General features: G+C 47.6%; 1 long non-coding RNA gene across 1 annotated transcript; it reads right to left on the bottom strand.

The window, feature by feature from the left end:
• Positions 1–919: 919 nt before the first annotated feature.
• LOC136565988 (uncharacterized) lies at positions 920–1,245 on the bottom strand. The gene is made up of 2 exons (XR_010784947.1): positions 1,074–1,245; positions 920–1,043 (listed from the first exon to the last, which is right to left on the bottom strand). It is a non-coding gene; the product is annotated as an uncharacterized lncRNA (long non-coding RNA).
• Between the last annotated feature and the right edge of the window lie 16,363 nt (positions 1,246–17,608).

The following is a 17,608-nucleotide window of genomic DNA, read 5'->3' on the forward strand; positions in this document are numbered from 1 at the left end:
ACCCAAAATTCGGGGTTCCACCCCAAAATCACTGTGTTCCATCACACAATCACAGCATTTTACCCCAAAATCCTGCCTTTCATCCCAAATTTAGTGTTCCACCCCATAATAACTGTGTTCCATCACACAATCACAGCATTTCATCCCAAAACCATTGCATTTCACCCCAAATTCAGTGTTCCACCCCAGAATCACTGTGTTCCATCACACAACCCTTTCATTCCATCCCCCAAACCCCCGGATTTCACCCCCAGCCCCTCCACATCTCATCCCAGCCAGCCCCATGCAGACCCCACTGTGTCCCAGGGACATGAAATCCTATTTCTATCAAAACCAAGCTCCTTTTTCAGGGATTCTTGCCCGTTTTTCCCCTCCCTTCCCAGCACACCAGCCCTGCCAGCTGTGCCCACTCCGTGTGCCACCTCCTTTTCCATCTGCTCTCCATCCTCGCCCCCATTCCAGCACCACAAACACCCCAAAGTCCCTGGTGGCACCACGGAGATGAACCCAGATCCCACAGACATTCCCAAATCTGCCTGAAAATCTCCCTTGCCCTGGGAAATGGGAATTCCCAGCCTGTCTGAGCTCCCCTCACACCACACCAGCCACCGTTTGCTGCTCTTCCCTTCCCTTTTTTCCCTTTTATTTATTTTTTTATTTTAACTTTGAAACATTGGGATTCTCCTTGTCCCTTTTTTAGTTGTTTTTTTTTAACTCTCAGACTCTTTTTTCCCCTATTTTTATTTTCTTGAAACCTTGGGATTCTTCCTTTCATTTTTTTTAACTCTGAGACTCTTCCCCCCCTTCCCCCCACCCCTTTTTTTCTTTTTTTTTTTTTTTTTTTTTAAGCCTTGGGATTCTTCCTTTCCTTTTTTTTCTTTAACTTTGGGACTCTTTTTCCCCCCCTCTTTTTTTTTGAAACCTTGGGATTCTTCCTTTCTTTTCTTTTCTTTTCCTTTCTTTTCCTTTTCCTTTTCCTTTTCCTTTTCCTTTTCCTTTTCCTTTTCCTTTTCCTTTTCCTTTTCCTTTTCCTTTTCCTTTTCCTTTTCCTTTTCCTTTTCCTTTTCCTTAACTCTGGGACTCTTTTCTCCCCTTTTTATTTTCTTGAAACCTTGGGATTCTTCCTTTCATTTTTTTTTAACTCTGAGGCTCTTCCCCCCCCACCCACCATTTATTTTCTTTTCTTTTTTCCTTTTTTTTTTTCTTTTTTTGAAGCCTTGGAGTTCTCCCTTTCCTTTTATTTCCTTGAACTCTGGGACTCTCTTTTCCCCCCCTTTTTTTTTTTTTTGAAACCTTAGGATTCTTTCCTTTCCTTTCCTTTCCTTTCCTTTCCTTTCCTTTCCTTTCCTTTCCTTTCCTTTCCTTTCCTTTCCTTTCCTTTCCTTTCCTTTCCTTTCCTTTCCTTTCCTTTCCTTTCCTTTCCTTTCCTTTCCTTTCCTTTCCTTTCCTTTCCTTTCCTTTCCTTTCCTTTCCTTTTTCTCTTTTTGTTTTTTAACTCTGGGACTCTTTTTTCCCCTCTATTTTTTTTTTTTTGGAACCCTGGGATTCTTCAAAGGGAATTTTCCCCCTCTTTGGACACCTGCAGGGTTGAAAGGCTCAGGAAGCCTCTTTAATTCGAACAAGGCCCCGCTGCAAACAGAACCACTTGAAAGGAAAAGCACTCAGGAAATATTAATCCCAAAAAAAAGAGGTGGGATCCATGTGGGCTCCTTTGAAAAGTTCTCCTGTCTGGGAGCTCCAACCTTGCCAGACCCCAGGAGGGGTCACAGCTCAGCTCTGGGGGGGCAGTGCTTCCTTTTTATTCCTTTTTCAATATTTTCATCGCGGTTTAAACTCTAAACACCACTCACCAGCCAGATCTGTCTGTCCTCTTGGACAAACTGATTGCACAGCCTGGAAAAGTGCCAGGATGTGTTTAATCAGCTGGAATTACAGAGATTTTGGAACAATCTGGATGGGTTTTTGCAAGATCTAAAGGCAGTTTTGGGTGGAAAAGGATTCGGGAGCAGCCTGGTGCTGTTGAAGATACTGGAGGGACACAAGAATTTATTAAAAATTCCTCAGAAATATTTGTTTCCAAACTAAGTCTCTAAACCCAAGTGAAAATTATCCACCTCAAAACATGGATGCAGATGTTTGGGCTCATCTGGAAGAGTTTTGAGGTAAAAATGCCAAATCCTGGGGAAATCTGGGATTAGGGCAAGGGCAGAGCCAGAGCCTTGGGATCACAACTATTTGGTATCACAACTATTTGGGATCACAATTATTTGGGATCACAGTTATTTGGGAGCACAGTTATTTGGGAGCACAGTTATTTTGGAGCACAGTTATTTGGGATCAGTTATTTGGGATCACAACTATTTAGGATCACAGTTATTTGGGATCAGTTATTTGGGATTAAAACTATTTGGGATCACAGTTATCTGATATCCCAGTTATTTGGGATCACAGTTATCGGGGAGCACAATTATTTGGGTTCACAGTTATTTGGGAGCACAGTTATTTCAAATCACAGTTTTTTGGGATCATGGTTCATTTCCATGACTAACCCCCCCCCCCCCCCCAGATCTCCTCCATGGCTCTTTTACTGAGCATGTCAGGCACAATTTGGGGTCTTGGCTGGAAAAGCAGGGATTGTCCCCCAAAATTCAGTGTTTTGGAGAGGCTGGGATGTCTCCAAAGCCAGCAGAGCTGGTGGCACCCAAGGAGGTGACAGAGCCTGGCTGTGCCAGCCTGTGTGAGGAGAACTGGGGGAGGAGGAGGGCGAGGGGGAAGCAATGAAAATTCCATTAGCCACCATTCCCTTCTGGACTCCAAACGCTGCTCCAGCCTATGCGGTCAGGGCAGATCATGGAATTGTTCCTGAGAGGGGCTGGGATGGAATTTCCAGAGCAGCTGGGGCTGCCCCTGGAGCCCTGGCAGTGCCCAAGGCCAGGCTGGAGCACCTGGGACATGGGAGGTGGCCCAGGGATGGGTTTAGGTTCCCTTCCAACCCAAAGCACCCTGAAATTCCACAGCTTCGTGTCCCTCTGGGATTTGGCAGAGGAGCTGTGGGTGATGTCCCCAGGCAGGGTGTCCTGGATTGCCAAGCAAATTGTATCTGCATGGCAGCAAATTGTATCTTCATGGGCAGTTTTCCTTGTCTCTTCCACACCCACTCCTCCTGCTGATAACAGCTATGGAATGTCCCTGCATGGCTGATAAGAACTACAGCATCCCATTGGCAGATGGGAGCCCAGAGGGAGGAGCCAAGCATTCCTACCCGGATAGAATCTGGAGATTCTGGAACACCAGCACGGCTTCTGCACTGCATTGCCCAGAGGAACAGCAGCTGCCTCTTGCCCTGGATCTGCAGAGGCAGAGACTGCACCTTTCTCCAGGATCCCTGCTCCAGCAGAACCAGCCCTGGCACTGCAGGAGGGCTGAGCCACAATTCCAATGGTTCTGCTGCCACCAGCCTGACCCACAGGGTGTCAGGCTGGGTTCTGACTCTGGCACTGTTGCTTTAGTTCACTGCATTCTTTACTTGATCCTTTTTTTTTTTTTCTTCCCTAATAAAGAACTGATATTTCCTGCTCCCATATATATATATTTTTTTTTTTTTTTGCTTGAGAGCCCCTTAACTTAAAATTTATAGCAATTCAGAGGGAGGGTGTTTGCATTTTCCATTTCAGGGGAGGCTCCTGCCTTCCTCAGCAGACACCTGGCTTTCAAACCAAGACACAGGGTGACCCACAGGACACCCCCAGACTCTCCCTTGCCCCTGGAGCTTTTCCCCCCTATCCTGCTTTGCTTGGATCCAATGAGAAACTCCAGATTTCCAGGGACCACCTGCCTGAAATGATCTCAGAGAGGCCTTTTTCCTACTGGAATCCACTCATGATATGATTTTTTATTTTTATGTCAGGGGCACTGCTGGGAATTCCTGGTATTTGGGCAGGCAGGGAGAGCCTGGATCCAGCAAAGGCCAAATCCTCCCCAAGCCTCTCCTCTCCTCCCAGCCCCACCTGTCGGACTCAGAGCCAGCTGCTCCTCAGGCTGGGAATTCTGCAGGAATTGTGACTTTTTCCTGCTGGAGAATCTGGGAGAAGCAGCAGCCAAATGGCTGCTCTCGGGAGGGCAGCCACAGCACAGCTCGTGGCTTTTCACCTTTTCCCCATCTGCCGCAGGGGAAGGTGGAAAAGGGAAGAAGTTTTTCCCTTCTAGCCTCCAAATCCGTCTGGAAAAGGCAAAGTGAGCGGTCACAGCCTGGCAGTCCCTAAAGGATGAGGGTGACAATGATGTCCAGGTTTTTGGTTTTTATTCCTTAAGGGAAAAAAAAAAAGTGGAAATACTGAAAATCATCACATTTTCTTTTGACAAAGAGGTCCAGAAAGACGTGTAAAAGTTCTCCCAGCAGCTGGCACAGAAAACCTCAAACCAGGTAATTTAAACTCTTGGAAAATCACAGAATAAACTGATTTTGGAGGGATGCACAAGGATCATCCTGTCCAATGCTGGCCCTGCTGCAGATGATGAAGGAGAAATTTCTGTTCCTGCACCTTGAAGGGTGAAGAACACAGGCAAAGAATATCAATCTTAAATTCAGAAACCATTGAAAAAGATAAAAAAAGTACTCGTGGAGACAGCCTAACAACCACCCCCACCATATTTGAATCAAATTGTTCCAAGCTAATTAAAACATTGGGGTTGCAGCATCACTGAAGGTTTTAAAGGTAAAAAATGCCTTTAAATTACTCACAGGATCCAAAAAACCATTTCTGTGTGGTCGTTTCTCTCCTCAGGGCAGCCTTAACCCTGCACTATTTCATTAACAGCTCTAAATTAATCAACCTGTAATTTACAGACAGGGCACCGGATTTCAGGGTATTACAACAGCAAAGAATTTCAATTTTATTCAAGGCTGCTGCACCTCTGAATCCACCCCGGCTGCACCCATCTCTTCTCTGGCACTGCATTGGTTAATCTGCACTAAAACTGCAACTCTTAAACCAGGGAAAAGAAAAGTTTTGCTGTTGGATGGTGTCTGAGACAGGGGCTGTGTGTCCTGTCCCCATGTGTCAGAGCTGGGCAGTTCTCTGCTGTTCTTGGGGCAGTTTTCTTGATCTCTGCCCCAGCCAATCCTCCCTGCAGGAGATCTCTGCTGTCCATGGCCACTGAGTGTCCCTGCAGGGCTGATCCAATTCCAGCATCCCATGGGGAGATGCTGCGCCCAGGGCAGGAGCCAAGCATTCCTACCTGGATCCAATGTGAGCCTGGCACAGCACAGCAGCCTTTGCCCAGGGCATTGCCAGAGGAGCAGCTTCTGCTGCCCTGCATGGCCAGAGGGAGCCCAGGCCCATCTCCAGCAGCCCTGGAGCTGCAGAGGAAAACTCCCCCCTTGTGCAGGATCCCTGCTCCAGCAGAGCCACAGCTGGCACTGCAGGAGGGCTGAGCCCCCATGGGATGGGGCTGTGCCACCCCCTGACCCACAGCGTGCCAGGGCCTGCTCTCACTCTGCCAGGGCTGGTTTGTATTACTGCATTTGCATTTTATTTTTATTTTCTTCCCTAATAAAGAGCTGTCATTCCTGCTCCCATATCTTTGCCTGAGAGCCCCTTAGTTTCAAGATTACAATAATTCAGAGGGAAGGGGTTTGCATTTTCCATTTCAGGAGAGGCTCCTGCCCTCCTCACAGACACCTGGCTGTTCAGACCAAGACAGATTTGATGGGAGAAAGTTCACAGAGGGCTCCTCATGCTCTGCCTGCAGTTCCAGGCTGCACTAAAAGGACCAAGTGACACTTCAGGGACAATTTTCATGGAGCAAAGTTGTCCAGAGCGACAGAAATGCTTTTATAAAACCAGAGGAATCAGCTTCTCCTCCAGCTTTTCCTTTTCAAGGTGTTCAACTTTTCACCAGATGCTAAAAATAAACCCACAGCAGGAAAAAATAAATCAGTCATAAAACAAAATCAAAATAAATCACAGTAAGGAAGATGAAAAGAGCCCTGAGTGAGCACAGAATCCTGAGGATATTCCCTGATCTGAGGCGAGCAGGAATTCCTGACAAAAACAGGCTGGGTCCTGCAATTCCTCACTGCTCAGGTAACGTCACCTGCAGCTCCTGGTGCCAAATCCCGGGATTAGCTCGAGCTTGTTGCGGCAATGCCCCCTCCCAAAAAGAGTCAGAGCACCAGTTCCAGGTATTTACTGCATTTGTTCTTTAAATGACGGCTTTGATCTCCACCCTGATAACGAGGGAGGAATTGAGGCTGGCCCGGAGCTGCCGGCAGCACAGAAAATCAGGAATTGTGTGTTTGGCATCCCTAAATCCCTGATATTCAACAGAGAATGGGATTCTTCAGGCTGGGAGAGAAGAAGGGAGAGGCTCCCACATCCAGGTCGTGTCCAGTATTCTCAAACTCTCCAAGTGTTTCATCTTCTCTCATTTTTTCCAAAAAAAAAACCCCAAACCATTCTAACACTATTTAAATTTATTTTTAATTTAAAATTATTTTTTAAATTGCATCTGGTGAAAAAGTGAAGGAGCTGAGCTCAGCCGGACTCAAAGGGAACAGATTAAAAAGAAGCAGAGAGAATTTTTTCGTGGGCAGAGTGACAGGACAAGGGGGATGGTTTTAAATTAAAGAGGAGGGATTCAGATGAGATCTTGGCAATTGGGAATTGTTCCCTGGCAGGGTGGGCAGGGGCTGGGCTGGAATTGCCAGAGCAGCTGTGGCTGCCCCTGGAGCCCTGGCAGTGCCCAAGGCCAGGCTGGACATTGGGGCTGGCAGCACCTGGCACAGTGGGAGGTGGCCCTGGGCTGCAATGAGCTGGCATTGAAGATCCCTTCCCACCCAAACCACTCTGGCATTCCCATTCCTCAATCCAGGATGGAAACCAGCACCAAAAACCATTGCAGCAAATGGAGAAAGGAAAGGAAAGAATGATTTCCTGCATGGTTCCAGGTGCCCCCAGTGCCATTTGCCACAGGGGTTTGTAGCCTGGCAAGGCCTGGTTGGAGAGGTTTGGGCTCTGCCAGGGTGCCCAGAGCAGCTGTGGCTGCCCCTGGAGCCCTGGCAGTGCCCAAGGCCAGGTTTGGAGCTCCTGGGACAGTGGGAGGTGGCCCTGGAGGTGGCACTGGATGGGATTTCAGGTCCTTTCAACCCAAATCATTCTATTATTCCACGATTCCATAATTCCTGCAGCAGTGGCAAGGAGGGCACGGAGGGGACAAATCCCTTCCAAGACCCCAGGATGGGACAGGAGCATTTCCATGGTTTCCTGCAGGAGCCACATGGATTTGGCCCATCCAGAGGCTCCTGGATGCCAGAGCTCAGAGCAGAGGCTGGAAGGGATCTCAACGTTATTCCTGAGGCAAACAAGGAAAACCAGCACCAAATCCTACACTTAATTATTGACTCTGCACATTCCCTTCTCCCCAGGGCCTCCGTGGCTGGCACAGGGAAGGTTTGCAACTCTCCTGGGTTTGGAAAAGTTTGGGAGAGAGAAAAGAACTGACCAGAGCTCCCCAGAGTAGCAGCCCCCATTCCACCCACCCAAGAGGGGATTCCCAACGAGGAAATTCCAAATATAAAATAAAGAAGTGGCCACACATCATCAGGCAGCAGCTCCTGGCCTGTGTTTAAGGATTTCTGACAGGCACAGCTCGGTCCTTGCAGCCAGGGCTGAGAGGCAAAGCCCACACAGCTCTCAGCTGAAATCCTGGAACAAAAGTGCTGAGAAAACTCCAGAATTACGATTCCTGATTAAAGACATCCCCATGGAAAAGCAGCTCCTTCTCCAAACACACTCCCAGCAGCTCTGGGGACTCCGTGCCCCAGGAGCCTCCCCCTGCAGTCCCCGCTCGGGGCTCCCAGCGGCTCTGAAGTCATCAATAATTGTTTGTGTTTCGTGGCACTTTGAGGATTTGAACGGCGGATTTGGCAAATCCCAGATCCAGCTCTGTCATTATCCATTCCCTGGGAGCTCCAAGCCGGGGCTGGCCCTCATTAGGCCGAGGTGATGGGCCCTTAATCTCCTCTGGGTGAGGAAATTGCTCCGCTCTCCTCTCTGTAATCACTGCTCGTCACATTTATCCTCATTAGAATTCATCTCCCTGACCCGGGAATCCGGAATTTTGTCCAACAGCAACCCAGATTCCCCAGGGCTTCTCCTCCCATCCACAGCCTCCCTTTCCCTCATTCCCAGGGCTTCTCCTCCCATCCCCAGCCTCCCTTCCCCTCATTCCCAGGGCTTCTCCTCCCATCCCCAGCCTCCCTTCCCTTCATTCCCAGGGCTTCTCCTCCCATCCCCAGCCTCCCTTCCTATTATAAACAAGGGTGCCCCAACGAAGGGAAGAAAATGATGAATCTGACTCCGTGTTCTCAGAAGGCTGATTTATTATTTTCTAATATTAAATTATATTAAAGAATACTGAAGTATACTGAAGGATACAGAAAGGATAATTACAGAATGTTAAAAAGATAATAATGAAAACTCCTGACTCTTTCCAGAGTCCCGACACATTTTGGCCCTGATTGGCCAAAGAGTGAAAACAACTCCCAGCAGAATCCAATGGAACAATCCCCTGTGGGTAAACAATCTCCAAACACATTCCACATGAGCACAGCACAGGAGAAGCAAATGAGAGAAGAATTGTTTTCCTTTTTCTGAGTCCTCTCTCACTGCCATTTCAGCTTCCCAGGAGAAAAATCCTGGGTGAAGGAATTTTTTCAGAAAATGTGGATGCCACACCTTCCCCTCATTCCCAGAGCTTCTCCCATCCCCAGCCTCCCTTCCCAGTGTCCTGGCTGATTATCTCCTCAGGGAATTCCTCAAACTCCTCGAGATCAACAAAGAGACTCAACCCACAGCTGGGTTTGAGTTTTTGGGGCTCCTCTCCCAGATTTTCCTCATCCCTAATTCCCCTTGAGCCTCTCTCTGCTCCCCTTGCTGGGAATTCCTCCATGTGCCAGCACCAAACACTTCCAGGCATTTCTGAGAAATCTGCTGGAGAATGAATGCTCAGCTGTGTCCCTGAGCACTGGGGATGAGCCGGGTTTATTTCATCGTTAATTATGCCATTAATAAATAACCTGAGGGATGTCACTGAGACTTTTCACCTGAGCAGGGCTGGCCTTTGGCTGGCTCTGTAGGAGGGCTTAAAAAAACCCACTGGAGGGACGACAAAAGTGAAAAATGCAGGTTTTGTCCTGGCAGCTGGATGGCCAAACCCGAATTTCAGGAGATATTGAAGGTTCTGTGAAATGCAGCAGTGGGAGGGGCAGGTGACAGAGGGGCAGGTGACAGAGGGGCAGGTGACAGAAGGATTCTCCCACTGGAATTCAGGAAGGGCAGCATCCCCCGTGCTTCCCATCCGAGCTGGAATCCAGGGAATCTCAGTTTACATGGATGTCTGGCAGCCCTGGAGCTCGTGGAACACCGTGGGAGCTGGCCCGGAGCCCGAGCTGCTGCTCTGATGTCACACCCGGTCACGGGGCAGCGATGACACTCGGTGACACTCCTGCATCCAAATCCAAACTCCACCCAGGAGGAGGCTCCATGGCTTTTACAGCACCTGTGAGGAGCCATTTATGGGTCTGTTGGAAATTACACAACTTCTAAAATTTTATTTTAACTCATTTTAGTCAGGGGTTTGTTCATCTTTGCTCTGGGGGAGGGATTTGAATTTTTAAATTTTTTTTTTTTAAAGGTTCTGATCATCAGGCCAGTCCTGATAAGCTGAACATCAAATCCTGGCATCAGGGAGACCCTTTTCCCTCAGCAACCAAAATTCCAGCAGGCACTGAAAGGGAAATGTGCCCCTGCTCAAGGTCCTGGCTGGTGGCTGCAGCTGGAAAAATGGCAGGGAGGGATTTCCTGGAGGCTCACAGCCCCAGATGTGCAGAGCTTGGAAGGAGAAGGATACTCAGATAGGATAAAGACACCCAGATAGGATATGGATATCGAGATAGGATAAAGATATCCAGATAAGGACATCCAGATAGGAGAAGGATACACAAATAGGAGAAGGATATCCAGATAGGAGAAGGATACACAGATAGGAGAAGGATAAGGATATCCAAAAAGGAGAAGGATACACAGATAGGATAAGGATATCCTGATAGGGTACGGATTTCCAGACAGGATATGGATTGCCAGACAGGGTATGGATATCCTAATAGGGTATGGATAAAGATGTCCAGATAGGATTAGGATATCCAGACAGGATAAGGACATCCACATAGGGTAAGGATATCTAGATAGGGCATGGATAAGAATATCCAGATAGGATTAGGATATCCAGATAAGATAAGGACATCCACATAGGGTATGGATATCCTAATAGATATGGTTAATATCCAGATTGGATAAGGATACCCAGACAGGGTATGGATAAGGATCCCCACATAGGGTATGGATAAGGATACCCAGATAGGATAAGGACATCCAGATAGGATTAGGATATCCAGATAGGATATCCAGATATCCAGGCAGGGTATGGATAAGGATATCCAGATAGGATAAAGATATCCAGATAGGGTACGGATTTCCAGACAGGATATGGATTGCCAGACAGGGTATGGATATCCTGGCAGGGTATGGATAAAGATATCCAGATAGGATTAGGATATCCAGATAGGATAAGGATACCCAGACAGGGTATGGATAAGGAGCCCCAAATAGGGTATGGATAAGGATATCTACATAGGATAAGGATATCTAGACAGGATTAGAATATCCCCATAGGATATCCAGATAGGATAAGAATATCTAGATAGGATAAGGATAAGGATATCCAGACTGGGTATGGATAAGGATATCCAGATAGGATAAAGATATCCAGATAGGGTATTGATAAGGATATCCAGATAAGATAAGGATATCCAGACAGGATAAGGACATCCATATAGGATAAGGATATCTAGAAAGGGTATGGATAAGGATATCCATATAGGATAAGGATACCCAGATAGGATAAGAATCCCCAAATAGGGTATGGATAAGGATATCCAGATAAGATAAGGATATCCAGACAGGGTATGGATAAGGATCCCCAAATAGGGTATGGATATCCAGGTAGGATAAGGATATTCAGACAGGACAAGGATATCCAGACTGAGTATGGATAAGGATATCCAAACAGGGCATGGAGAAGGACATCCAGATAGGATAAGAATATCTAGATAGGATAAGGATAAGGATATCTATATAGGATAAGGATCCCCAATTAGGATAAGGATCCCCAAATAGGGTATGGATAAGGATATCCAGATATGATAAGGATATCCAGACTGGGTATGGATAAGGATATCCAGGTAGGATAAGGATATCCAGACTAGGTATGGATAAGGATATCCAGGTAGGATAAGGATATCCAGACTGGGTATGGATAAGGATATCCAGGGAAGGGAAGGACATCCAGACAGGCACAGACAGAAAGAAGCTGGTCCCACATGTGGAGGGGTGAATGCTCAGCCCCAAAACAAGAGCCACACGCCCTCAGCCAGGGATGAGCCTCCCAGTTCCCAGGGAAACACGGATTGCAAAGTGCTCCGGCCTCTGCTCCCCCAGGGCCAGCTCAGCTCTAGTTCCTCAGGGGTTATCCCACAATCAAAAGGCAGGATTTGTGCACCCAGCCAGGGTGTGAAAGGAGCTGCTGATGGATCAGCCAGGCAGGAAAATGGGAACCAGGGCTGCAGGTCCCAGCAATCATACAGCAATTCCAGGGAAATGACACCTGAGCCCGGCAGGGCCAGAGGGGAATTCTGCTCAGCAAGGGGAGGCACATCCCAGGAGTGCTGGGAGCCAAGGAAAACACCTGGTGTGACAGGAGAGCCTGGGACAGCCACACCTGGGACAGACACACCTGGGACACACCTGGTGTGACAGGAGAGCCTGGGACAGCCACACCTGGGACAGACACACCTGGGACACACCTGGTGTGACAGGAGAGCCTGGGACAGCCACACCTGGGACACCACACCTGGGACACACCTGGTGTGACAGGAGAGCCTGGGACAGCCACACCTGGGACAGACACACCTGGGACACACCTGGTGTGACAGGAGAGCCTGGGACAGCCACACCTGGGACAGACACACCTGGGACACACCTGGTGTGACAGGAGAGCCTGGGACAGCCACACCTGGGACACCACACCTGGGACAGCCACACCTGGGACACACCTGGGACAGCCACTCCTGGGACAGCCACACCTGGGACAGAGCCACACCTGGGACACACCAGTGACGCACCTGGGACAGCCACAGCTGGAGAAAACACCTGGTGTGACAGGAGAGCCTGGGACAGCCACACCTGGGACACACCTGGGACAACCCCACACCTGGGACAGCCACACCTGAGCCAGGGCAGGGACTCCAGCCAGGGAGGGGAGGAAAACCAAAGCCCCAATCAGAATCAGCCTGGCCTGAACCAGGCACCCCCTGGCACAGCCCTGGCACAGCCCCGCCTCAGCAGCGTGGGCACCTCTGGATTTACCCCATATTTCTACCCCATATTTCTACCCCATATTTCTATCCCATGTTTCTACCCCATGTTTTTATCCCATATTTCTACCCCATATTTCTACCCCATATTTCTATCCCATGGTTTTATCCCATATTTTGTCCTGTATTTTAGCCCATATTTTATCCCATGTTTTTATCCCCTGGGTTGGTTTTTGCCCTGGTGGGGCAGGCACAGTCCTGGACACACCAAACCCCACAGGCTCCATGCAAAGCAGCCGCTTTTGTCTTGCAAAGCACAGCTCGGGGTGCCGAAAAATCAAAATATGATTTTTTTTCAAGAGGAAAATTAAAAAAAACCTTCAGGGAAGAGTTTTGGGAAGACCTTATCCAGGAGAGCAGCTCGGTGCAATTTGGAGGGTGGAGCAAGAAATTACATTTTTAAAAAATTATACTAAAATGATAAAAATCATTAAGAAATTATAAAAATAACCATTAGATTATAATAATATAAATATAAATAATATAAATATGACTATCAATATAAATATGTGCATATATATGTATGTATATGTATATGTATATGTATATGTATATGTATATGTATATAAATATAGATATAAATATAAATATAAATATAAATATAAATATAAATATAAATATAAATATAAATATAAATATAAATATAAATATAAATACAAATACAAATATAAATATGAATCCCCACCTGGTCTGAACACACCTTTCAGCCACAACCACTTCTTCACCACCCCATGGGAATCTCCCTGTTACTCCCTCTTAATAACCAACATCTCTAAAACCACAGAACTTTTTGGCTGTTCCAGCGAGAAATTCTAAATCTTTGTGCTTTCCTTTCTTCTTGACTTCTACTTTGTGGATAAAAAATGTCTTTTTTATTCTTTGTATAAATAAATATATCTACACAGAATTCTGCTCAGGTAGGTCATCACCTCATGAGAAAAATGAGAAAAAAATGGGATCTGATGCAGAAAAACACTTGGAGACAGTAAATAATCTAAAGAAAAGGAGCTTTTTTTTTGTTTACTATTCAATTTTTTGAAGTGCTATTCTCCACTAGCAAACGCTGTCCCAAAAGGAAAGGCCGGGAGCTGGGTGTGGCACCAGGAATCCTGCAGAATTTTCAGGAATAAGCAGCAATATTTGGTGTTCCAGGACATGGGAGGATGTCCCAGCAGGGATGGAAAAGCAGTGGGAGGTTACGAGAAAGACGTCCAGAAAATAAAAGTTTTAAGAGGAACATCTTAAATAAAAATGCACACTTTAAAAGCTTTAAAAGGAGCACTTTTAATAAAAATCCACGTTAAAAGCAAATTTATGAGTATGGATGAAAAACCTTTTAGTCAGAACTTGAGGTTTTCAGGGAACTGAGCTATTTTTTACTTTTACTGTTCTCTAGGAAATGTCCTGACCAAACCCACGGGATTTTATTGCTGTTCCCTTTTCCATCCTTCCTCACAATCCTGCTTTTCGTTTCCTTGTGACCCTTCCCTGTTTGGTTTCATTCTGTTGTTTTGTTTCGTTTTTTCTTTTTTACGCATTCTGGCTCCTTGTTCCAGTTTTATTTTACGGGAAGAACTTTCCTGGGAGCTCTGCTGCAGCATCAGCACTTTTCCATCAAAACTTTGGAGCAGAGCAGGAGAAGGAGGAGGAGGAGGAGGAGGGAGGGATGGATCCTCCTGGGATTGGTGTTCTCAGCTCCTCCAGCAGCTCCCTGGGACAGCCCAGGTGTGTCCTGGAGCAGCTCCATGGGTTTGGACATGGAGGAAAAAGAGTTTGGGGTGATGATGCCTCAGGTTTCAACTTTTCTATTTTTCAGGTTCTGTGCTGCTTTAGTGTGTGGGTCTGGGCTTCACATTATGGGATGCTGAGCTCTGTGCACAGAGCAGGGAGACAAAACAATTCCTGCTCCACCTGGGCACCAAGGACAAATGATCCAATTCTCAGCCCCGGAGCACAAACACCGTGGGCTGGAGAGAGAAAAACAAGGATGGGACTGCAGGGGCTAAAGCTGTGACAGGAAAATGAATCCACAAACACCAGAGGTTTATGTCCAAAAAGGAGACAGAGGAGCCCTTTTACTTTATTCCAATCAAGGCAGAGGCCATGGGGCATCCCCTGGGGTCTCTCCAATTTTTGGAGGGCGCGGCCTCCTTTTTATCCCAATTTCCAGCTGCATTTCCCTTCTCTCTTTCCCTATTGGCTGAGGTGCCTGAGAGATTCAGACTCCCCAGAACACCTGATCCCAAAGATTCCCCTCTAATGTACAACCCACCCTTTTGTTTGTTAATTCTTATGGAATTTAGGGGTTTTCCCCATTGTTTCTTTCATCTTTCAATATCCAATTTCAGCCAACCTACAGTTGGTTTGTAAAGGCAAATATCTTTTTCTGTTCATCAATCAGTGGAATCCTTCCCACTGTTTCTTTTATATCAGTGCCGGTTTTATCTACCAGCAGACCCACAGCTGGTTTGTGAAGACAAATCTGCCATTCCTCTCAGCTGGAATTGGACAATTAACTCCAATATGCAAATGGAGCAGAACTTATAGAAGTGAGAGACCCCGTGAGCAGTCATGCATTTTGTGGCCATTTTGGTTCATCTCAGGTTCATTTTGGGGCCATTTTGGTTCATCTCAGGTTCATTTTGGGACCATTTTGGTTCATCTTGGGTGCAGCCCTGGCTGGGCTCTGGTGCTGCCCAAGGTGGATCCATGGAGGAGATCCTTTGAATAAATCCCTGCTTTATTCTTTAGCTCAGCTTGGTCTCTGTTCTAGGGCAGCCTTCACAAGGCATCAGTGATCCTGGGCATGTTCTGCCTTCCCACTTCCCTGCTCCCTGTGCAGGGTCAGCCCCACATCCCAAAGACCCTTCCCAGCTTTCCAGGGAGTCTGAAGGAGCCCTGGAGCTGCTGAGCTCCAAGGGAAAGGAGGCTCTGGAGTTTTACTCTGAGTTGAGATCAATCCCTCACTAATCCCCTCCCAAATCCACACCAAACCCTTGGCTACCAGAGCCCTGCATGCTTTCCAACCCCTCCAAGCCCACCCTAAACCCTGATGGATTTCAGGGAGCGGCAAAGCTCCTTCCCCACCCTGCAGCACCTGCATGGGGCTGGAGCACCCCACCCACCATGGGCAGCTCCTCACATGGAGCAAGTCCCAGGATATTCCCAGCTGGAAGGGACTCACTGGGATGATGTGGCATTCACAGCCTCTGAAAAATCCCTTCAGCCAGGATTTTTCTCCTGGGAAGCTGAGAAGCCTCAGAGAAAAGGAAAACAATTCTTCTCTCATTTGCTTCTCCTGTGTTGTGCTCAGTGGAATGTGTTTGGAGATTGTTTACCCACAGGTGATTGTTCCATTGCATTCTGCTGTGAGTTGTTTTCACTCTTTGGCCAATCAGGGCCAAGCTGTGTCAGGGCTCTGGAGAGAGTCACAAGTTTCATTATTATCTTTTTAGCTTTCTGTACAAGTTTCCTTTCTGTATTCTTTAGTATAGTTTAGTTTAGTATTCTTTAATATAATACAGTATCATAAAATAATAAATGAGCCTTCTGAGAACATGGAGTCAGATTCATCATTCCTTCCTCCATCTGGGGGCAACACAAATCCAATTGATCACCAAGCTCAGCTCTGCAGATTGGCCCCAGGGAGGTGCAAACAGCAGGATGCCAGCACTGGGAGCAGGAAAACGTCCAGGAAGGGGATGAAAATCAGCCTGACCTGAGAGGATTCAGAGCTTGGCAGGCTGAAGGAAAGCAATTCCCTCCAAAGGAGCGCTCACCTCCGGTGTTATGAATAACAAATTCATTTATCAGGGGATGAAAATGCAGGAGCTCAGAACTCATTAAGGGCTGCACTGTGAATAACCCGAGTGAGTGATCCAGCCTGGGAATCTGAAAATGAAACTGGAAATTTCCCCTCAGTTTTCCAACCTCCCTTGCAAGTTCAAATGGTTAAAATCCTAAAATTCAGTTTCCTTGGGATGTCAGAGATCCATATCTGTTAAACGAGTACATAGCAGAGATGGGAAGGAGCCGTTGCCAATGGATGAAGATCCCAGCTCTGCTCCAGGTCATCCCTTCCCACAAGAGCTGCCACATTTTTCCCACCCATCCATGGGTGTCCAACCATCCCCAGCATTGTGGGAAGCAGGAAAGGGAGGGGATTCTGTCCCTCTGCCCCACTCAGGTGATTCCCCACCTGCAGAGCTCTGGAGCCAGGCTGGGAGAGCTGGGGCTGCTCCCCTGGAGAGGAGAAGGCTCCAGGGAGAGCTCAGAGCCCTTGCAGGGCCTGAAGGGGCTCCAGGAGAGCTGCAGAGGGACTGGGGCCAAGGATGGAGGGACAGGAGGCAGGGAATGGCTTCCAGTGGCAGAGGGCAGGGCTGGATGGGATCTTGGCAATTGGGAATTGTTCCCTGGCAGGGTGGGCAGGGGCTGGGCTGGAATTGCCAGAGCAGCTGTGGCTGCCCCTGGAGCCCTGGCAGTGCCCAAGGCCAGGCTGGACAATGGAAGGTGTCCAAAGGCAGGGGTGGAATGGGATGAGCTTTAAAGTCTCCTTAATCCCAAATATTTTGTATTTCCATGATCTTCCCCTCTCATTCACCTGGGTCTGTCCCAATGCAGGAGCAGAGCAGAGCAGAGACCTTCAGCTCAATTCTGGATTTTAAGCACCACCTCAAACCCTCCTGCTCCAGCATCAATTCCCTTTCCCAGGGTGCTCCAAATAAGAACAAATCCCACAGCACCAAAACCAGGAGTTGGACTGGAGGAAAATCCCAGCCCAGGCTGGTTCTGTGCCCCAGGAACTGCAGTTTGGGTGAGGGGGAGCGGGAATTCCCGGGAGAGAAATCCCACCCCAGATTCCAGCAAGAATTCTCCATGGCACAAATCCCATCCCAGAGTCCAGCAGGAATTCCCATGGTACAAATCCCATCCCACATTCCAGCGTGAATTCTCCATGGTACAAATCCCATTCTAGAATCCAGCATGAATTCCCAGGGGTACAAATCCCATCCCAGAATCCAAATCCTATCCCAGAATCCAAATCCCATCCCAGGGTCCGAATCCCATCCCAAATTCCAGCAAGAATTCCCCTGGGGATAAATCCCATCCCAGATT

This window comes from Molothrus aeneus, chromosome 23 (assembly GCF_037042795.1).
Source record: "Molothrus aeneus isolate 106 chromosome 23, BPBGC_Maene_1.0, whole genome shotgun sequence".
Lineage (NCBI taxonomy): Eukaryota > Metazoa > Chordata > Aves > Passeriformes > Icteridae > Molothrus > Molothrus aeneus.